This window comes from Lonchura striata, chromosome 3 (genome assembly GCF_050655825.1).
Source record: "Lonchura striata isolate lonStrDom1 chromosome 3, ASM5065582v1, whole genome shotgun sequence".
NCBI classification, from domain to species: domain Eukaryota; kingdom Metazoa; phylum Chordata; class Aves; order Passeriformes; family Estrildidae; genus Lonchura; species Lonchura striata.
The window spans coordinates 92999873-93023902 of NC_140705.1; the positions used below are offsets into that span (position 1 = coordinate 92999873).

The 24030-nt window shown below is 39.2% G+C and overlaps 1 long non-coding RNA gene across 1 annotated transcript in view; it reads left to right on the plus strand.

Moving 5' to 3' along the window:
• LOC146768015 (uncharacterized) overlaps positions 1 to 23601 on the plus strand; it is a 264746-nt gene extending 241145 nt beyond the window's left edge. Inside the window, exon 6 of the long non-coding RNA XR_014954441.1 lies at positions 1581 to 23601. This is a non-coding gene — a long non-coding RNA (uncharacterized LOC146768015). The remainder of the gene's footprint in view (positions 1 to 1580) is intronic.
• The last annotated feature ends 429 nt before the right edge of the window (positions 23602 to 24030 follow it).

The following is a 24030-nucleotide window of genomic DNA, read 5'->3' on the forward strand; positions in this document are numbered from 1 at the left end:
ATAAGGTCACAAAATGTGCAGGATCTGCTGGGCCACTGGAGAAACAATAATAAACACACCCCCCCATGCAACCCTCATAACGAGGTGACTTCAACAAGGCTCATAATGCATTCAGCTTTGGGCGCATGGATGTCTCACTGAGGTGTCAACTCTGTGTGTGCCAGCCAGGGCTGGTTTTGGGCACTGCTTTGGGTCCTGGAGGACTGAGGTGTTCACCATAAAGGTTTTGAGAAGAATTGCAGGATGAGCCATGCAGACAGCATGCCAACTCTTCTGAAGCCTGCAATGTCTTTCCCCAAGAGGGTTAGGATGATCTGGCATCCCCAGGCAGGAATAAGCCTCTCCCTCTCCATACACAAGGGAGAGGAATATAATCTGCAATGCGCCTATGTGTGAGGAGGGAGCTGCCAAGCAACATGTGAACTCCAAAATTGTCTGAATGATTTTCCAAACTTTTGTATAAAAAATATTCACTGAAGTCCATTGTGAAGACACAGACTTCAGTGAGTCTTGGAATGAGCCCTTAGTTTCCTTCTTTATTTTACTTATGTATTCTAAATTTTGTAATATTTATTCCAAGGATGCTCAACCAAAACACCAAAGTTTAATAGCAACATTTTTTTTCATATGGGCAATTCCACCTGGAGCTCAGTAAATATGATTACTGCTTGCAGCAAGAAATGAAAAAGGAAGCAACTTGCTGACTTTCCTACGTATTTGTCCTTTTAGAAAAGTAAATATTTTCTGCTTCACAAACATGCTGAATGAAATGCATGTCTCATTTATCACTTAAATAGTAATAACAGTGCCCGCTGCATGCTGCAGGCTGGGTTCTGACAGAGGTGGATTGACAGTGTTTGCTCAGCGGAAGCAATAAACAGATCAATAACTGAACGTAGCCTGTGGGGCTGGAGGTGTGACAAGTCAACCATGATTTCACAGTCTTGCTGGGACCCTTATTAAACTCATTTGTACATCTGAAAACAACTGTTGCCTTGTAGGGTTAAAGGTGGCTGTGAGTATTGGTTTGAAGCAGGTTTGAATCTTCTCTGTGCCCCAGAGGAACCTGGCTGCTCTTTTGGAAGCCCAAGAAGTGGGGAAATCTAAAATGCAATTAAGAAAAAATACAATGTTTTGTTTGGTTTTTGTTTCATTCACTGTAACTGTTTATTTGTCAGTGATGATCTGCACTTCGTGAGAGAGGAAAGAAAATGAGATCGCAGGATATGCTGAGCTGAAAGGGATGTTTATCTATTCTTCCCCCCTCCTTCTCTCCTGTTACTCCCCACTAAGGGATGGCAGTGGACCTCCTGGGGGAAGGAAATAGCTTGTTCCTTCTCGTTGCTTTGCTGGAAGAAGTGATAACAAAAAGCTTGCCTTGCCTTCTTGCCAGCTGAATGCAGGAGCTGGCTGTCAGGAGAAAAAGTTCACTCTTTTGGGAAGCAATGAGTCAGGTCCCCACTTTTCTCCTGTCTAGGGCTGCCACAGATGACCACGCTCAGGCCATGGCTACTGTGCTTTGGCAAGAATTGTCCCTAAAGTCCCAGGCAGGTCTTATGAATGTTTTCCTTGTCTTCCAGGCTAGAGAAGGAGGTGTGTCACCCATCTGGAGGTCAGACAAGGCGACAGACTCCTAGGCCTGAGCACCAGGTATGCATTCTCCTTTCCCATCAGAGCAGGGAGGAGGCCACTGGCAGGGAAAGAGCCGTGTTTCAGGGCAGCTGCCACAGACTCTGTGTGGGCAGGGCGTGGCCGTCCCACGGGCTTTTTGGATGGAAAACATAGCCTTTCCTTCTGGAAGGGCTGTGTTGTGTCTGGCACCCAGCACGCTGGAGAGAAACACTGGGTGCTCTCAAATGTCTCCCTCCAGCAAGCGGATCAGAAAGGGTGCTGACCTCACTTTCACAGGCTTCTTTTTGGCAATGACTTTTTTGAAAAGTAGCAAGTGACTCTCTAAGGAAATATTTTGTTAATACTCGATATTATCTGCTTGCTCTATCTCAGTTAGGCATTATTTCAGTAAGGATCATTATGGGTAGGGTGAAGATTCATGGAGAGTAAGGCCTTTAGTGTTACAGAATTTCTGAGAGAGAGAGGGCATAATTTATGTCCGGAGTGAGAATTGAGCTACCCCTCAGACTAAGCCCTGATAAGCGGCCTTGGTGGGGCCTGGAAGCCTTTGATGCAGTAAGAATTTAGTTGTGGCACAGTCAGAAATTATGTTAAGGTAACTACAAGGTAATGAGCTATCCGAGTGTCAATTAGGGTAGAGCTGCAGTGTGAAAAGCCTGACCACCTTAAGGCAAAGGTAAACAATGTTAGCTTGCCAATCAGAGTGCCTTTGTAAACTGTAAACTATGCAGAAGTGTATATAAACTGCCACCCTCTCACTAATAAACGGGAGAACGTAGCATTAACCATATTGGCTCGAAGTGTGTTCTGTCCTCTCCAGCTTTCCTGTTATCTGAGGTCCCTGGTCGCACTTTACTATCAATTGCATCTTCCAATTTAAGAGCTTATTTTGCCTGCTTCTACCCAAGAAAACATAGACTTGAAATGCTCTACACAGGATGGTTTCAACTGCTTTTTATTTTTGGGACTATGGGGTGACAGCTATAGGAAAGCCATGTATGTGTCTCTAAAAGCAGGGGACAGGAACATCTCTGGGTTGTGTGCATTAGCAGGAAGGAGCCTCTGCACTGTGGGCAGCTGTTTCATCTCGTGGGATGCCTCCTGCACCCAAGCCATGAGGATTCCAGGAGTTCCTGGGTAAGAGCATGGCTGTTCTCTGTTAGCTGGAGCCACAGTGCCTCAGTTGCTGCCTTGCTGTCTGTGACATCTGTGACTCAAGATGATCTAGACCAGGCACAGAAACTCATGGTGCCAGTTAAGTGACAAAATGGAGGTGAGAAGGATCCGACTGCAGATTTTGCAAAGATCATTTTATTTTTGTAGAGTCTGCTTCAGAGCACATGCAGATACTCTGTCACAAAAGGTTACATTTGCAAAAGCCTTAATTCCATAGGGTTTAGATATTGATTTAGATTGGGGTCACACAGGTATGAACTTTGAAAATATAAAGGAAAAATTAGACTAGGAGTCACACCTCAAAGAAAAATAAATCAAATACAGTGCAATTTGAAGATGACCCAGAAAAGAGAACAGCTGGTTTCGGTTTAAATGAACAAACATTTTTTTAAAGAAAAAAAAATTGAAAGTCATAAAATTTTCCACACCTAAGGTTTCTGTTCAGTGATACATCTCTGTATAAATATAGAAATAACTTCAGCTGAGATGGAAAGTAAAAGAGAGGAAATGGCAAGGAGAAACAGAAGTTTCACTCTAGTGTTGGAGTCATCAAATCCATCCTGGATTCACTGAAGAAATAGCACAAAATATCTGATCCTTAGTTTTTAGTGATTATCTAAACAGGTTTGAATTGACATGTATAAGGTGTTCCATGGGTTGTTTTGGAATGTGCATGCAACTACAGATAGGAATATATGCAGATCTGCATCTGAATTTCTGCATACATAGAAATAGGATATTGATATATTGTACCCAAAGTATTGTTATTTCTTACTGACAATCAGATCCTTAATTCATTTACAAGTATAGTGTAGCTTAATGTGTAGAAATTAATAAAAATTCAAAAGAAAAATGAAATTAACAATGCTTTGTGTTCTAGGTGATAAATGCATTTTCACTCATCATTTTATGATGAGTATCTTTTATAGTATATTTTAGAGGAGTATCTTAACCAAAGAAAGGTATGAAAAAATATTAGACTTTCATCTGTGAAATGAAGGAAGGTGGATGACATAAATCAGTGTGTTCTATACAAAACTGAGGAGAACTTTTTGTACAGAAGTCTTTAGATGTCTGCAGTTATTAATGCAATCAATGCTGTAGCTTTATTACACATGATTCTGTATATCTGTATTTCTACTGATTTCTGGTGAAAGTTTTTAACTTTACTAAAAATGTAAAAAGCTCACCAAATTTCACAGAGTTGTTCTTAATTATCTTAACTCTTCTTTTGCTGGATTTAATAAGTGCAATGTTCTTTTTCCTACAGGATTTCCAGGTATTTTTCATAAAAGAATTTTCACAATGGTGTTTGCATTGCTTTTTGTTTTCTAAATTTTTCCTTGTAGTGGTATTTTATATGCTGCTCTCTTTCTTTTTTTTTTTTTTAAGCATATTGAAGGACAATTTGCATAAGAAGTAATCTTTTTTTAAGTAGATTAAAAAAAAAAAGAAATAATTTCTCTACAGAAACAATCTAAACAATCCATAAAGTCCTAAATCATATTTTCTAGATTGCTTCAGCTAGTAGGGTATTTTTACCTTGATTACTTAAAATGGTCACAAACCAGTGCAAACATTGCATTACAGAAAAATATTTTAGTGGGAGAGAAAAAATTAATTGCTGCATACATTGTACATCTGTGTATTGAATCATAATTTGCTCTAGTAATTAGTTTTCAAAATAGAGCCAGTAAGATGGATAAACTAACAAAGTAAGATAATTTGTTCTGCCAACTCTCACTTGATTTTAATTTACAATATGCTTTTGGGAGAAATATTTGGTGAGATGCTATTTCTGAAGGATAATTCAGCAGGACACATATGACAGAGAGAAAAAAAGAAATTTTATCCCTTAAAATTGACAAACTACATATGGAAGGTTGTCTTATTTTCTTTCACTTAGTATAAACAATCTAAAGATTTTCTTTCTGTTTTAGTGGAGTGGGAGAAGCATCTGTCACTAAATTTACATGGCAGAGGTTATAAATCTCTTTCTTGTTTAACCTTTGCCAGACTTCAGAGTCATGGAGGTGAAATGTGCTGTGCCTGAGGTCTCATGGAGGCTGTTCCCAACATTAGTTGCTAATGAATCAAATGGATGCCATCAAATGCATTTGCTTGTGCCTTCACATCATCAGACTAAAGACACAGTCCTTGCTTTTGTGTCTTCTTTATATGCAAATTTTGGCATGAGAATTCATCAGCTCTAGTCTGAAGTGTGCTGAACTCTTAACATTTGCCAAGATATTTTTTCTCTTTTCCAGGAAAGAGTTAGTTAAGAACTACTTCATGTAAATCAGCATGATTCCAGTGGTTTGATAATTAAAACAAAGCAAAGCTACTTCCCTACCTTAATTATTTATACTTTATTATCCATTTTAGCTATGAATATTGTGCAATTAATGATGCTTTTCTAATTTATATCAGCATGGGTGTGATATACTGCCCAATATATGTAACCTAATTGGTATGGAGTGAATGTTACTCCCTTTAAGCACAGGTAGACTTCTTCCTGTGCAATTCATTAAAATACATGGGGTGGCTCCAGACTTTGTATAAGACCTCATTTACCAGGCATCATTAAGGGGAAGCCCCACGTGTGTGGTTTAACTCAAAAAGGGAAACGTGTTCTCTGCCCAAAATAATTCCAACCTTATGCATGTTTGTGGGAGAGCAAGTGTGTCTGTGTGCACGCACGTGTGCAGGTGAGGAGGCGTGAGAGAAGAGGTGGAAGAGAGAGAGCTGCAATTAATTTGAACACAGCTGTTATGGGAAACGCAACTACTCATTTTTCCTCAGTAAACACAAAGTTAGAGGCAAGTTATCAAAAAAAAACCCCTCAGTATTAATTATGAAGGCTGCTAAACCAAACACACACCTCTGACCTTTTGTTGCCTCTGTATAACAATACATGTTTTATGGCTGTGATTTCCACAGGACTTCAGAGCAACTCAGCAGGGACGAAACAGAATTATGGATACAATGATGAAGAGTCTGGACTCCATTTCACATGTCCCTGACCTCTGTATTAGATATTTCACTTGCTCCCCCTACACAGAATTTGGCTCCATATATTATGTTCATTAGCCATTGTAAAGCCTTACTCTGTATCTAATGGGCTGAGAGGAAATAAAGCAGCAGTTTATGAAAGAAGTTAGGTCAGAAGAGAAAAATTCAGTTAGGTAGCATGAATCCATTCACTTTTGCAGGATAATTATAAGTATTTGCCTTGTAGGACAATTTCTTTGCAGATACATTTAAACATTTAATTAATTAAACTGTAAATTAATATACTTATCTACTAGTATTTATTAGTACAATTAAGAGTATGGAGGAAACAAGAAAAAAAGGAAATAATGGAATTAAGAACAATTGTGTGAGGAAGGATGGTTAATGGAGAGAGGAATCTCTGTTCCACTTCTGCTCTGCTGCTGAGACTCCAGATAACTACTGAATTACCCCACTTTTAGGTGGGTGTAGCAATATTTATGTTCCAGGTATTTGGATTATATATGTTTTAGGGCACATTTTTCTTGGGCAAATGCCTGCAAAACCCAAGACAATTTAAACCTCTTTTGGGACCCCAACAAGAAACCCATGATGATTTTTTCATTTCCTTCTTCCCTAGATATTTAATGGACCTTGCAGAAACATTGTTTCAAAGTTTCTATGGCCAGTATAATAGGAAGGAATCAGGTGACTTTACAAAGTTTCTTCTTTAAAAGAAAAAAGGAAAACAATTCGTCCAGTGCCTTTTCCTCCTCCTTTGTTGTGGTATCAATGCAGAACAGGGCAGTCAAAGAGGCTGGATGTGCCCTTGCTCTCTGTCTGCTCTCTGGGCCAGGTTGGAGTTGATTATTTCCATTTTCACTTCCTTTTGCCAATTTAACGGCTATTTGCCATAGCCAGCTCCACTCCTTTGGCGCTATCTCACCTTCTGGATGTTTTTTGCCACCTATTATGCTCCTCTTCTGTTTTTGATTTATGATGTGATGTTCAAAATGAGAAAGAAGTGTCAAGCTACCAGAAGGAGAGAGACATCCAGAAAGCTGTGTAGTTTTTCTACATCTTCTGGGAAATATCTCTTCCCTTACTTTTATTTTAAGAAGCACTTTTTAAAGCTTGGCTTGTTCATAGCAGACTTTTCTGAGGCTTAGTGCTTTGTTTTCTTTTTTTTTTTTTTAATAGTTTACAAGTACTTGTGTTGTTTGTACACTGTTCAGACATGATGTTGGAGCTGTTGTCTAACTCGTGTAGCTGTGATTGCTGCATTCCCTCGGCTCTGGCATTTTTAGCAAGATTTAACTTCTCAGGTTTCTGTTCCTTACTTTAATTAAGGCAAGTCAGCCTTCTTGAAGGGAGCTGAATGACTTTTTGCTAGTGTTGAAGGGCAGAAGGAGGGCAATTTGCAGGATTCTAAAGTTGCTCTGATGTCCATAATATTTCCAAGTCAACTTGAAGGTTTTCTGAAATTTCCTTTAAAAGCCGGGGAGGGAGAAATAAAAAGCACCAGCAAATACTTTCCTGTATTAATTTTTTTAAATGGTGGGGACCCTAAGATGAGTTTTTACAAGACTTGTGAGATTGAATGTGTAACTCCAGTGCTTTAAATGGTGTATTGAAAGCTTTTTTGTTTTACATGGTTAGAGAAATTAAATGAAAGTAGCATCACTTGGCAACACCCTTTATCACATTAAAACTCTTGGCTGGCCTCTGAAATGATGTTTTCATGTTTTCATATAATTTTTGAAACCTGTTGAGTATTGACTTCCTGTAAAGTAACTAAATACTGGCAAATATCTTACAAAGGTATTTGACTAAACTGTTTGAAATCCATAAGCATAAATGGGAACTAGAAGCAGAGATGGAGATGTTGTAGGGTGATGGGGTGATGGAAGAAGCCCAATTATTGATTGTAAATGCTGAGGTCAAGACTGGTGCCAGCTCCTTTTCATATCCTCAAGAACAATGGTAATCAGAGAATGTCTTTGCCTAAGTGGGAGAGCTAAAACTTTTTACCCCCTACCATTTAAAGAATAATGTCACTTTCCTGGTTTTCTCATTTGTTAGTTGGGTTGGTTTTGGAAGGGCTGCAGAAATCTCTAATTTGTACTTGCCAGGCATGCTAGGGCCCAATAGATAATGCTGTTCCTTAGAGTAAAAAAAATGGAAGAAGAAATTAAAATTACATCTAGCATATGGTAATTCAAGCCCTGACTGCACAAAAGAAATTTATTTCCAGGAACAAGGATGTATACTGTGACTTGTGGCTGTAGATTATTTATTTATCCATTTCCTTTGTTTGTTTGTGGGGTTGTTTGTTTGGTTGGTTGTTGCTGCTTTCAAGAATACTTGAGTTTTAAGAGCTGATCTGTTATGTTATTTGCTTTCCTGGCTCTGTAAGCAATGTGCACAACCACTGTGCCAATAGCTTGTGCAAGTGAACTAGAAAAATGGGAAGTAATAGTCATAATACTACATTCAAATTCAATGTCCTGGCCAGATGGGCAGGACATCTACATGGAGAGCATGTGGCAGGGTGGGAAAAAAGGTAAGAATGCAAGTAAGGGTTTTGAAGATGTGAAAAGGGACGTCAGTGTAATTGAAGATGAGTAAAAGGTTCAGAGCAGCTTTGGCTGCTCAGTGTTCACCCATGTCTGCCAGACTTGTATTTACACATGATTACAATGTAATAACTACACTAAGTGCTCAAAGCACCAAAACCAATCCTGTATGACTCAAGTAAGTGATAATACCTTGATTGATTTCAGAAGAAGCAGTTGTAAATCCCAGACACTTGTCTCTTTTATTGACTTGAGAATTAATTAATTTATGAGTGGGTTTCACATTTTCACATGGCGTTGCAGAATTAGGGTAGAATTAATTATTTGGTAATCAGTGAATCCTATTTGGTGAAACAATATGGACTTGTTCAGTAGCTTAAACATTATTCAGCATTAGCGTAGCAGTTGTATACTCATTACAATGATGATGCTTTTATTAAATATACCTTCAATTAGTTCTGGTTCAATTTAATCTCTACCTCCTGAAAAAACATTCAATCAAATGCTGAGACAAGAGCAGAATGATGAATATGCCAAGGCCAGGACTGCTTAATCCTTCAAGGATATTACACAGTCTTCATTAAGGTGAACTTTAGAAATGCTTGCCTTAGGTTCTTCTCTTCCTTGAAACATCATCTGAAAAGCATTAGCATGTCATCCTTCCTTCATGCATTAAAATAAATAACATTCATGGTTCAGCCATTTATAGTATGTTATTTGGACCCATGAGGGATAGTTAGGAGAGAACAGGGCATGCAAAGCCTTTCTAACTTTCTCTTCATTACTTGATATACTCCAGGTCCAGCAGCCGAGGAGCATAATACTGGGAGGGGGTTTTCCTGGGATATGGAGCCTGCACTTGGGTAAGAAATCAAGCCCTGTCCTGACAGCCATGGGATATGGAGCAGGGGGACATGCCCCTTTTTCTGCCCTCATCAGAGACCTCTGCAGCTACCTTAATAAAACCTGCAGCGTGGCTCTGGTGGTGGAACCTGTGGCCCATGGCAGGGAATGGGAAATGGATGCCCCTCACAGCAGCACTGCAGCTCCAATGCCTTGTATTCAATGCTGATATGATAGTGTTTTGCTGCTTCTCTTGCCCGTATTTAAATCAACACTATCATTATTAATCAGAGAATTATAATAACTAACAAAAGAGACAAATCCTATACCCTGGAGGATGAGGTTTTCAGGGAGGCAGTAATGGATATGGAGTCTTTACCCTTTCAATTCCCAGCAAGGGCAGCTGTGACTGCAGATCATTACCATGTGCTATTTTGTCTGTCATCTTTGTGAAATGAGTAAGTGGACTGGACAGCTTCCATATTAGATAAAATAATATTACAAGCGACATATCCAGAGCCTCTGTGCCCTAGCTGAAGACAGCACAGAGCAGCATGGGGAAAGTGAGACCTCTTGAGAAAAATTCAGTCCTACACCACATATTTTTTGTGTGGTGACGTTCCTGAATGCCCAGCCTGGAAAGCTGCATTTCATACTCATTTTGAATGCTCAGCCTGTGAACACAAACTCTTTAATATGGCTTCTTCTGTGCTCTCAAAACTGATGCAATTGGTGTGTTTCTGATTAAGAGGTCTCTGAAAAAGTTGGATGTGAATTTCTTGTGCCCACTTGACTTGCACAGTGATGGTGAAAGACTCTCAGTGACCTTCCACGGTGCCTTTCAGAAATGCCACCAGCTAATCTGATGACTGTTACCCCATCTGAGTGTAATAATAATAATAATAATGAATTCATCCTCTGTTCATTTCAGTTTTGCTGCTGGAACACAAGGATGAAGAGTTTCTTCACACACTTCATGTGCACTTGTCCTAAGAGATTGTGTGAGCACTGTGTGCTTCAAATTCATTTGCTGTTTTGATTTCTCTGGCAACTAAGAAGGTGCCTTTGATCCCTCTACTGTCACTTTGTTTTTGCATTTTGATGATTTTATCATGAATTCATGTTTAATTCACGCTGCAGTGATGAAGTAAGTGGCAACACTCAAAAGAAGGATACTTTTTGCAAAATCAAACCATATTCATTTGAACTCTGTATGAACTACTTCATTCCTTTGAAGTAGAATATATTAATGAGGACAGACATTAAGAAAGAGATCCTTATATCAAGTCACATTTATTAACTTATCTGAGGTTACAATGGAGGTAGATCTATCAGAGAAAAGACGGAGTGTGCGTTGAGTAAACTTTTAGTTGAAACATGTGGACAAACAGCTAATTGTCTAGTGTTAGCTTTAAGATTTTTTAACCTTTTTTATCTCTGTTTTTGGTTTTGAATTACATACTCGGTGATACACATGAATTTTATGGACACACCCACATGCATAATTAACATCACATGCACAAATTCAAAATGCTTTCAGTAGGCTGGTAGGGCAAGGATGCTTCATGAAGCCTGTGGTTTTTACAGGCAGTTATAATCTTTTTAATCTAAGCCTTCTCGTGAAAATATTTAGGCATCTTTTCTTTTTGTTGTTTTACTTCTCAGTGCATCAGACTGTGATTGAAACAAAGAAACAGCTTGCATTTCTTTCCTTAGGAATTGGGGTGCTCTTCTGGCGTGCTGGCATGTTTGCCCTGCTCACCAGGCCAGAGATGCACTGGGACAAGTGACAAAGGGGATAACTCAAAGATCAGACCATCAAAGAGCAATGATGGCTTCAGAAGAGAATTTTTGCTAGTACATAAAGCAAAATTGGATTATATTTAAATGTACTTCAAGTTGATAGTACTAAGATTTTAGTCTCTAGGACAACGCTTTCATTCACAGTTGCAACAATTTGCACGTTTGAGCAGAAATGAACTTGTTTGATTCTGTTACTCAGAATCAGCGCTGATGGACAAGTATGGTGCCTGAGCAAAAAATCTGGGAAGAAAGTAGAAGAGGGAGAAAATAAAAACAGGTGGCAAGGGGCCCAGGAACAATAAAAGTCTGAATGAGAACACCTTTATCACTTTTGCAACAGCAGCTTAAAGGCCCAAGGAGAGAAATAGATTTTGTAAATCAGACTAAATATTTTTTACAGGGTGCAGTGTGCAACTTAAGAACCCAGCTGGGAAAAATAGCTCCTGCAAATCAGTGAAGAAACTATATTTTACTGGTTGCTGTTTAGGAGCAAGGAGAGATAGGATAAGGGAAGACCTTTTACAAGGCAAAGAGCAAATATATAAGAATTTGTGTGTAGGATTTGTTTTGATTTGACTTTTTGGGATGGGTTTTATTGAGTGTCCATAAAAAGGCCCATAAAAAAGATGCCAGTATGGCATAGCCATATTTACTGGTTCCTATAAAACCTGTAAGCCTTCCTTAGTGTTTTAAAAATAATGTATTGATATATATTTTATATTGAGTAGTCATTTGTGCATATAAAAAGCTTCTGTTTTGTAGTGATATCCTGTTAGGGAATCTAGCATACAGTAACTTTGGAGAAGCTATTTGAAATACCAGAAAATGAGTAAATACATGGGATAGCAATTCTTGTTTTGAAATAAGAAACAGAAGGATTAAGAAATCATTAGTGTTAATCCTCCCAAAGATGAATATGTAGCTTATCAAAGTAATTATGTTAAAAGGAGATCATAATTGTGGAATGGCTTCTGAGAGCAGAGGCTGGAGCCAGCTGTTCTGCTGCTGAGTTAGATGATCCTTTCCAGAGGCATGATCCCTGCCACTGCCAGTCCAGGGAAGGTCCTGCCCTAAGGATGGAAGGATGACACTGGGTAGTGGAAGTGCATCTTTAGCTGATAAGAGGGGTTTTCATATCACTAGGAGGGGGATTTGACTAATAGGTCTTAAGAAGTGCTGAAATAGGAGGGAAACATTTGCATATCTGAAGGAATTTTTATTGTTCTCTTTTTGTTGTTCTTGTCTCATCCATCTTTCTGAAAGATGGACAGGAGCTGTGTGCAGATTGTCAAAGAACATACTGAATCTACCCACTCATTTTTTAATGTGAATAAGAAGCTGAATAGAAAAGAAAAGGACACTGAAATATTTTGTATATTAGAAAAAATACTCTTTTTAGATTTTTTTTTTTTTTTTTTTGCAAAACTGCATATTGAGATTTTCCAGTTTGTTTACATTAGTTTGTCTTGGAACTAATTTGTCTCTTGTGCTTGAAAATTTTTGAAAGAGGTGAACTGCCTTAGCTCTGCTCCCTGCAACATGAGTGCTGCAGGAACAGTTGCCATAGCAAATAAAATGATGCATTACCACTGTCAGAGGAAAATGTTATATTGGCCAAGATGTTTCCTCCTTCTTTGGGACATGTTATTGATAGGAGTCTCCAGGTATCTGTTGCCAGGGAGAATGCTGGGAAGCTGTGTAAATCCTCCTCCTTGCAAAAGGACAACTTTTGCTTTGATATCTGCTGCATTGGATTCTGTGCATTTTTCTTTTGATCAGTCTGCTTGTAAGTGTCACCCATGGCTGATTAGTATGGCTGCTTTTAACAGAGAGTTTCTCCTAGAGAGTGATTTGTTGATAACCAGTGGTTGCAGCTGTTATCTTCTTGTGTCACTCCTACAGAGTGTAAGGAAAACAACAATTAAAAGTACACTTGCTCAAAGGGGCTGTAGTTTCTTAAAATTTGGAATGGAGTCAGTGAAACATTTTGCTCCTTAGAGGGAAACAAATGTACACTTACATCTTCTCTTCCAGCAAAATATCTTTTAGATGTTAAAACCACCCTTTAGTCAAAAATTAAGGTGGCCACGTTGTGACAAGGAATTTAAACCATCTTGTTTAGGAGACAATGTAAAATCTTTTGTGCACTTGCAATAGCTTTGCCAATGTGTTGAGCTGGACCTGTGTGCCAAGTGGATAATAGAAATTCTACAGCTGTGCAAATTGCCCTTGGACATCCTGTCCTGTGGGTCTCCTCCAGTTTCCTGAGGACTTTTGGGCAGGAGTGTCAGGACTGTGCTGCATCACTGTGGCCAACCAGTAAAGAAGAAAGCTGTTCAGGTTTATTAAAGTATCCTTTGAAGCATCAGCTGTCGGAATCTGTGGTATTGATGATTCCGAGACTGTAAAAAGTCTCTGTCTTTCTGCCCCATTGCCAAAGAAGAAGCCATAATTCATCTGTGCTGGTTTTCAAGGTTGTTTATTCTGTTTATCTCTAACATGTTCTGCTGCCCTGCCGCAGGTCTGTCCTGCAGGGCAGCGTGTGGGGCTCTGCCCTCAGTGGGATGTTACAAACATTAAATACCAGAAACTAACTGTGCTATATCTACAATAATGTGCCAATATCTGTCACCTACGTTGAACAGTGTGTCCCCAGCCTAAACCAACAGAAAAATGCCAACACCACAGTGAAACATGGAGGGCATGAAGAAGGAGAAAAAGGACAAGACACACCCAATTTCCTCCGTCTTGTCCCCTTTGAACCCCTAATCTAGAATCCTAAAATTCTACTTTTGCACCCGTGCCACACTTAATTATTACTTATATCAAACATTCAGAGCTGGTAATTCATCCTGTAAGATTGGAAACTGTTTTCCATGGACAGAGATCAGAGACAGTGTCCCTGGGGTCTCTGTCCAGGGGGGTTCCTGACCCCCTGCCAGGGTCCCAGACCTTCCAGGGCAGCCAAAGGGAAGCTCTAGATTCCCACAATCAGACTGCTTTTTCAAAATTATTTCTATTTGATTATTATTAATAATATAAAATTTATGTTGGTGACAATTTGAACAGAGCCAGAATCCTAAAATAAACCCTTTGTTTAAAAGATAACTTGCCATCCTCTTGAATCTCTATATAAACATTCCTCTGCTTCCAGGTATGTTATTTCCTTGTAAGGCCTGACATTTCCAAAAAAAAGCTGACCTTGACATTGAAGTTTAGATTTAAGCATTCATTAGTGGTAAATATTAAAGTGATATGTATATTGTGTTTTCCAAGCCATAGGAAAATATTACTTAATTTGGTCTTGCTGTGCACTTAAGTACTCTAGCACAGGTTTTGATTTCTGTGAGTTTTGATACTGGGGTGCAAAGGTGTTAAAAAAAAAAAAAGAAGAAAAAAGAAAAAAAACCAACAAATCTGACTGTACTAAAACCAGGGTTAGTGGTTTACTGCACTTTGATAGCATCAGAAAAAGTGGCAACAATGCCACTGGGTGATCCTTCCTCTGCTGGGTCACCAAAGAGAAGCAGCAGTGTGACACAGAGCAAATACTTCCACTTCAATCTCAGACAGGAGAGAGAGGTATGTGGAGGGAGAAGCTGTTTTTCAGAAGAGGCAGTAAGTTGTTTGCTTCTTCTTTTATCCATTTATTGATCCGTGAGACTCCACTTTCACAGCTGTGTAATAGTAAAATGAGCATTATGGGACTGTCTCATAATTATTTATTAGGTTGTTTTTTTAACACTATTGAAAAAAATGTTATGAAATGGCAGAGAATATCTATTACAGTAACTTCTAAAACTATGTAAACAAACATAAGCTTTTACTCATAATACAACTGTTATTGAAATAAAGGGATTCTTGCCCGAGTCTAAACATAGTAAGGCCTGCACCAGTCAGATGCTGGGTAGTGCTCCTTGAACAAGTGGAAGTTTATATCCCACATAAGTTTATATCCCAGAAAAGTGTTGTGTGAACAGAGAACCCTTCCTGTAAGGACTGACCAGTCCAAGATGTGTCATGCTCACATAACTCCTTTTCTCCTTCCAGCATCAAGAGAGCTACAGCTTGGTTTAAAAGCATAAGAAGCTCCAATTAATTGCTATATTTCCTAGGCATTTTTTACACAAATGCGTGTTTTATGTAGTGCTTTCATTTAACTTTTCTCTTGGAGCTTATAATTGTGTAGGAGGTTATACTGAACCAATTATTTGCATAAGCCTTACATTATTAATATTGGTAGTTGATTAAAAAAATGGAAGAAAGAAACTTGTAGCAGGTGTGGGCTGATTTACTACTTTCCACCATGCAAGTGACTTTTCCAAAATTGGATGGAAACAGGAAGGTGCATTTCATTTATTTTCTTCCTGTGCTTGTGGCCAGTTGCCAGCTTGTCAACACAGTGCTCCAAAAAGGACACTGAATCATGACAAAAGCTGTCAGTACAGCTGGGATTTTCCATAAAAATTGGGTGAAATAACAAAATTCACATGGTTGTTGTGGCAAAACTGTATTCAAGGTCTCACTTGCTTGAATCAGTGCCCATTTTGGTTCTCAAAGTTCTGGTAACTTTTTGACTAATGTCCAGGTTAATAGCTTGCTGAAATCTTGGTAGCCTTCAGAACCTGATTGGTTAGGTTTGGCCCAAAGAAGCATCATATGTTCTGCTGTGTTTGTGTTGCGTTGTGTTGGATCAGAGCATTGGGAGCTAAAATTAAAAATATAGGTTACTTCATTTACATTTTGTTTCCTTCTCTTCAACACAGAAATGGAGCTTCAGACTTGTCTGCTCTGCAGAGCCTGATAAATATTTCTCTTTTCAGCATGTGGTAGTTCTTGCTGAAGGTGTATTTGAAAGAGTGCAGGCAACTGTATTTATGTTCATAAATGGCAACTCTCCTATTGCTTGGTGCTCATGCCTAATTTATTAGGAGATTGCAAAGCTTTGACCCATGGACAGAAATTGATACCTGCCTGGAAATTATGTGATTCCATCAACCAGTCTGTGCAAAGGCAAGATCCTTCACATTTGTCTGCAAACATCTGCTCATCATGGGCACTGCTATAATATAAATAGTAGTTGCAGCTACATCTGAGGAACTCTGTAGGAAAACTAGGCAATAATTTAATTTCTCCTTTTGCCAGGGTCCATCAGGGTTGAGAGAGATGTGGGGAAACATTATCCTCCATGTGTTAAGATTTCCTCCACTTCCCTCAGCATGTTATCAGTGGAGTAGGGGATGTGGAGGTTGCAGTGTATTCAGGTGTGGCTGTTCTGAGGAGAGGGCAACTTCAGAGAGAATATTAAACAGCTCATCTTCTAGTGCTGTCAGTCATGCAAGGCGCTGTTTTCTAGGCCAGTCACATATCACTGGTGATGCGTATTAATCCACTTTCTGCCTCCAGCATCACCTGTTTTATTTTCTATCCCAGCTTCATACCTTTTTTTGGCAAAACCACAGGGGAAATATATTTCAGTGACAGTATATGGTAATTTTGCTCTATGCACTCTAGCTCATTACACAATCCTTGTCTTTTGAAAATAGAGAAAGGATTTATGTCTCCTACTATCATTTCTGCCACACACTGATTCAGTGAAAGAGCTTTGTGGTGGTTGGGAGTAAATTTCATTTTCCCTGCTGTTTCATGAAGTGTGAATCACTTTCTAGCAGATGATGTCACTGCCAATTTACAAGTTTTTCTTCCTCTACTCCTGTGTAGGAGGAATCACAAGTACTCTTTTTGTCATGGTAATGTTGTTAGGTGTAGAGAGTTATTCGAAGCAGGAGACAGCATTCAAGCTTCTTTATTTTTGCCGGCATAGATAAATAGTTGAGTTTGAAAGGTGAGGCTCAAACTGCCATGCTCAGTCTTTCTGGCTAATGGAGAATGAAGGCTTCTTCCAGGTTTGGATCTTGGATACTGCGAAGATTTGGTTTCTGTGGGGTCTATGACAGAATTTGAACAGTGAAAAAATGTGTTTATGTTGCTTTTCACTTTTGAAATAGAAGTTGGATTATACACTGTGAAGATCTTCTCCAACTAAGAGACCTTTCTCTTCTGTTAAAAAAAAAAAAAGTGCTTTTTACTGTTTAGAAGATTTGATACATATAAATTTTTAGCTATGGATTCTTGGGAGCTGTTCTTGACTTCTTGTTCTTGATGTTTTACTGAGGAGTTACCTGTGATTGTGTCTACTTCCACCAGCTTCACAGTAGGAGGAATAGTGGTGAATAATGAACATTGCTCTTGTGGAAAGAACAGTTCCTCTTTGAAACAGTTTTGTGTGGCAAAGGGAATGAATGTAGGTATATATAAAATGATACCTAAAATATTAATTCATAACACCTATCTGCTATTTTGGATGTTCTAGGTGCCTTTTTAACCCCAACTAACAGAACTACAGAGCACTGAGCTGAACTATCTCTGTTTTATAGGGGAGGATACTAAAAAGCAAAATGTCATTATAGTAGTGGTGTCCTTCATGGCCAAGGACCTTTCACAGCAAGGGTCTTCAAAATAACAAACTGTGATCTGTAGCAGGAGGGACAAGCCATCAGAACTAGTTAGGATGGAAAATCAGCATGTGCAGAAAAACTGACACTCCAAAAAGGAGCATGTCAGCTGAGAGGCAAGAATATATTGTAGCTACCACTGAGAGAGTAGAGGTCATTCACAGACCATGAGTCTATTAATCTTCAGAGGCAGCTATTAGTCCTTTATTCAATTCACACGTTATAGAATTCTTCTTTAAGCATATTCTACTACACAATCCTTCCTCAGATGCATGTGGTGCCTTCGTATCAGGTTTGGCGTCTAATTTCAATCTGTTCCTTGCAGATTCCTCATGTGTGTAGTCAATATCTAAGTAGATAAAAGCTATGGATTGGGAAGCATGGGTAGAAATTATTCCTTAAAAGCCTGAAATAGGAGCAGCTCTCATTTGATCTTATCTCAAAGACCTGCAACAAGACAACACCAAGCCTGACAGAGCTCAAGAAGGGTTTGGACAATATTCTCAGGCACTTGGTGTGACTATTGGGGGTGGTGCTGTGTATATGGACTTGATGATCCCTGTGGATCCTTTCCAACTCAGCTGATTCTGTGAAAATATGTCTGTTCCATCAACTCCTCATGCTCTTTAGAAATGTCCAATGGGATAATTCCTGATAGCAGTAGCTGAGGAGCCCTGCCTTGCTGTATTCTTCCTCTCAAGGGACTGAGATCACCACTAATGTCTTTTATGTTAACAAACAATAACTTTGATACTGCTGTCAGCAGAACCACTGTACTTTGCAGAGCGTGTGTGGGCTTGCTGTGTAATTGCCATGGCACATCCTACCCAGGTACAGCGTGTAAGCCAGCATGCCCACTGTGCCCAGGTCCAGGCACCTGCACTGCTAACAGTGGCTGGATCACACAGTGCTATTTCCATGCACCTGGGATTCCTCTTATTGAAAAGCAGACCCTAATTACAAATGTTCACCCCCTACCCTTTTTTTTTTTGCTAGCATATTTGACTCACAAACAGTGGGAGAGAGATCATGGGCTTTTAAGGTCTGATAAACATCCTTGATGCATTTTTAGTCACAGAAGAGTTGAGTTGCTGGCTTTCAACAGCTGTGTGTGGACTTGTATTGGTTTGTAAGCCATATTTGGAAAAAATACTCCAAACTCTCAGTTCTTTGCATCCAATATTTTACTACAGTTTAGGTTGCAGGAAGCACCTGGATTTATTTAAGGCATGTTTTGTAGTTGAGAGTTTCAGAAAGTCTAGTCCAGTATCCCCTATAAATTATATGCTCAGCTGCATGACCAAATCATCCACCATAAAAGTGCATTCCATGACATGATGAGTTGCTCATTTTTGTTTTCTCAATTCCCTTTGCCATTTTACTGGATTTGTAAAACATAAATTAGTATCCTGACATTGTCAAAGTCTGATGCAATTACAGAAGCCTGACAGAAATTTCCTCACTCATAAGCAGTGAGCCATGTTACTCAGAACATTTGGCCACATGATAACTTCCCTCCACTCTCACCCCATGCTCTTGCAGAATAAACACTTTTGTAGATTTTTAAAGTCATGGTAATTTATAGAAAATATTTTTTATATCTTACAGCAACACTATACACTACCCTTAAAAGAATTCCTGATACCAAAGGACTAGTTAGCACAATTTATTACAGGGCAAGAAAGGTACTATACTTTCTACATGTTTCACTATATCTTCAGAACAAGCTAAGCTTCCCTGTGGGCATCTAGATATATAGAAAGTAGAAAAAACGGAGGCCCAAATTAGAACAAGTCCAAAGCTGCAGTTTAAAACATCTGATTTTCCTAGAAGTGATTTTTTTTCCCTCTACAATTTTTATCCAAATTTCTCAATTTTCTGTGAAGGAGAAACTGCCCTGACTACTGCAATGTGGTCCTCTTGTGTGTATGAATTATGATTCAGCCTTTAATCACACCTCCTGTAGGAGCTCTTTCTGTTCTGGTAGAAAAGGTGAACAGTGCTTGATTACTTATTAATGAGGACATGTACAATGATGGAAAAAACTATTAATAATCCCATGGATAGATTTTTCCATTATGTTCTTCAGTGTAGTGTCTGAATGCCTTATAGATGTCAATTTTATCTTCAAATTAATCTGAGGGGTAAAGTCATGACAAAGTTTCTATTTTACAAACTGGGAATTCAGATAAGAGACTAAAGGCAAGAAGGGCCCACCAGTTGTTGGTGGTTTATTCAACCAATATGAAACAATATCTGTTTATAAAAGTGAGATAATGTTTTTGTTGTTGTACTCAGCATTTCTGCTAATTAGATCCAGCAATTTTCGGGTGACTATTTAGGAAATGGACACACAGAGATAAGTACATTTACCATGAGTTCCTTATCTACTTAATCACTGCAGGCAAAGATATTTAAGTACTTTGTAGATCTCAGTGACTCCACAGCAAACGATTGATTTTAAGTGATTTGCTTGGTCTTGGTATAAATGCTGTAGCAGAAACATGCATAGAATCTGACTCCTTAGGGAAGCTTTACCTCATACCTCTCACACAAATGATTTTCCTTTTAACTGTTGCAGTCCTACACTTTGTTTTCCCTGTGTGGTGGAGATGTGATGAGATGTATTTTCAACCATTTCATTTGTTGATCCACACTTTGGGCAGCTCTCCCTGTTTCCAGGGAGGGAAATGCTGTGGGACTGCTGGCCTCTGTGTGTCTTTCAGTGGGAGCATCTCTGTGTGTCTGGAGGAGGTAGAACTGAGCCTGGCCTTGACCATGTAGAAGAAACAAGCTGAGTAAAGTATATCTGGCATTTTCCAGCCTAGGTTTTTATGGCTTTAAGTATTGGCAGACTGCTGTGAAAGTTCTTTCAGTAAAACTGACTGCCACATCACTTGGTGCAGGGGAGAACATGACAGACAGCACCTTGGCCCAGTGGAGCCTCTAAAAGTGCCTTCATGACCAAAAAAAACCTCAGTTTTCACAATCTCTCAGGAAAACTGCCTCACTAGTGTTTTACTTTCAAAATGCTAAAAAGCAGAGTGGCCATACATTGTTTTTATCATTTGCATGGACCAGACAAGCCGTGACAAAGCTGAGCATCAGTGGCCTCTCTTTAGTGGGTAAAAATTTTTCTCTGCTCTGGATGCTGGGCTTGCACATACCAGCCAAGCTCAAGTATTTTTAGAAGGAGTAAAAAAGCCAAAAAAAAGTGTCAATGGAGTTAATGGTACTATGGACTGAGACAGAGTAAGGCAGACAGAAAATAATTTGGGGCAGGACATCTACAGGAGATAAAGCAATAAAATGAGCAGAAACAGTGGGGAAGCACCCGTTAGTGCTTGAGACTGGCTCTATGAAGAAAAGTTAAGTAAATGTTGGGATTGGGGAGGCAAGGTAAAAAGTATAGTCTAAGAAATGGAAAAGGAAGCTGGGTGGACATTAGATTATTTGGGATTTTTTTTTTCCACTTTTAAATGTCATTTTAAAACAAACCATGTCATTCTAGTGACGTCAGACAGATCAGTCAGGCAAAAATATGACAGTGATTAACATTTTTTTTATTGTATGCCTTTCATCAGGCTTGCAGGTTACAAATGCATGCAAATAAAGCATCAATTTTGTTTCAGTCTTCCAGATATAACATGAAGTTCCCATCTGCCATCTTGTGCTTTTCTTTGACTTTCATTTAGCCCAGTCTTATCCCAGTCTGAACTGAGCACCACTATCTCTCCCTAAGTGGAGGAAAAGCAGTCTTCATGATCTTCAAATGTCCCATTTATCACAAAGTAAATTTGTGATATTTATGCTCCTGTTTCTCTTTAGCAGCTCATTTTAGAGGGGCAATATGTTGGTCTAACCTTCTAATCCTTTTGAGAGAAATTCTTTAGTTTATTGGAGCCAAAATTGCTGCACATTTCAGGCAGCGATCCATTGCATCAGGTTGAAGGCCTAAAAGGAGTAGCCCATGAATTCATTTTGGCATTGCTAACATATCTTAGGAAGATGCTGACGTGACAGTGACAGCTGGAGACCCAGCTCAAAGGAGGAGGAGGAAGGAGTACTTTAATCACCCACACAGTAGCCAGACTGGGAAGAGAAACCTCTCCCTTGGCTTGGCACAGTCCAGGAGATGTGCTGGGCCTCTCTATAACATCTTGGAGGTATCTGCAGGGTTTTTAATGGAGGCAATGCTGTGATTGTGTGGACTCTGTTCTCACACTTGCCTTGTGGGGCTTAGTTCCTGCTTGGTGCCTGATGCTCCAGCAGGCATACCTACTTCAACAGCCCCTGAGTTGTTAAAAACAGGCATGTGATCTTTGTGAGTGATAAATGTCAGTGTTTCAAGAACAGGTGTCTGAATATTTTTGTGGTTTCAGTGTTACCTTGACCATGTGGCACTAACATGTAACTTAGAAATGCTGGTGAGGAAGCCAATTCTGAATATTTTCTTTTTAAAAGCAGAGCACTATAATATCCAGATCATTATCTGATTTCAATGTGTTTTGTACCTCAGGATCCTATATTGTATACATCTGCATGAGCTGGATGCTTTTCATTACTGAATTCTCCATGAACTGGATATTTTTAGAGGACAACCTGCTGTTCATGCTGTATTATCAAGCTCCTTTCTTTAAGTCAATCCTGTTAAATTGTGTTGAGCACAATGACTATCACTTTATATCTGTAAAATTGGTTATTTTTTTTCCTTATGGCAGAGTTTTCTCTAAAAGGAAAAGGTGATGGGGGCTGGGGTGAGGGGAAGATGTATTATTTGAAGCCTGAGAAATCTTTGAGTAAGGTTGAGCACAGTGGTGGTGCCTATAACCTGTGAAAGCACTTTCACCAACAGCTTACCCCCAATGCTTGTGGAAACAAATCCTATTCAGTATGATATATGAAAGCATAACCCTCTGTAGTAAAGGAATCAATGGAAGCATTCAGATAATAGATGACTCTTCAGGCTTGTGCAGTCTGCTGCTCAAACATAATTGGCATCCATGTAATAAAATACTGAGCACCCAGGGAAATGTTTGAGATGTTTATGAGTCATCACATGGTTTATTGTAGAACACTGCACAGAGCTGTGTACAGCAGAATAGGCTAACTAGCACCTGAGTTAGCATTACAGTTTTTAATGCCATGATAAAGAAATTCACAGATTTTAGACTTATGTGTATTTAACTAATGTACCATCCAAGTCAGTTATTAGGGGTCTGATGGGTATAATAGAGCATCAGGTTGGAAAACCAGTGTTTTTATGTGGAATCCTTAAGTTGTTGCTCCAAGATGCAGATGAGAAATCCAGGCTTTAAACTGCAACACGTGTTGCTGACAGGCAGAACCAAGCCACAGTTGCACAGTGCCTTTGTACATTGCAGGCTCCTCTGAATGGAGCCTGTCTTTTGCTCTATGCCTACATAATGTTTAGCACAGCTGGGAGTCCTTATCTCAGCCAAAGGCATCTCTAGATGCCACTGTAAAGGAAACAATAATATATTTGTCAGCTGCATGTATTAAGCATGTTAATAAATTCCCTGTTCATAAAAAGGGCCTGCTTGCTTGGTATTTGAACAGACTTGCAGCCTCTTGATCTTACCCTGCAGTCCTTGGGCTCTGTCTGTTCAGAGAACTATGGTAAAATAACTCTTCCAGAGCTCTCTGATATCATGACAACACTGTCTCCAGTACCTAGGAAGCAAGTTTAAAGCCAGCTCTGGTCTGACAACATGCTGCAGTCTGCAATGTAGACACATTAATGTTAATTGTTGCTTGCCCTGAGAGATGCTTCTCAACACAGATAAAGAAATTTTGCATGCTGAACTGCAAGAACTCTCCTCTTGTTTCAGCTTGGCTCACTTGACTTTTAATTTAAATCACCTTTTATTCAACTGATTGTTTTTTTTAGTGGAACAAGAGAAAGCAAATGAGTCCAACTCCCCTCTGCAATAGAAACTGAGTATGTGCAATGCTCTCCAGCAAAAAACAGCAACCAGATATTGATATTTGCCTTGTTTTCCTGAGTAACATGCTCAGCACATCTGTGTCCACCCAGTGCCTTGCACTGGGTATCAATTATTTTCATTCTTAAAGCTTTCTGTTCCACCACAGCAAATGGGAAAAAGAAAATGGTGCTCTGCCTTCTGGTTTTGCATGAGCACTTTCTACTTTTTTCCTTTTTGTCTTCATCGCTCTCCTCTCAGTCCTACTTTGATTGTAGGATGGGTCAATTTATATCAGAGCTTTGAACCTTCAGTTTCACTAGAAAAAATTCTCTCCTCTGGTGATGGTCCTGTAAAACAGGCTCTGTTTTGCTGTCTTTTAGAGGTGGTTGGTATTTTGGTATTATGGGGTTATTCTGGAGATGTGGGTAGGTGTGTGTGTGTGTGACAAGGGGAGATACTGAGAGGGAGATATTTATCAGGATTTCCCTCATTCTTAACAGAACTCTAACTTGTGATTTTGGACAGTTGAGCCAAGTTTTCAAAGTG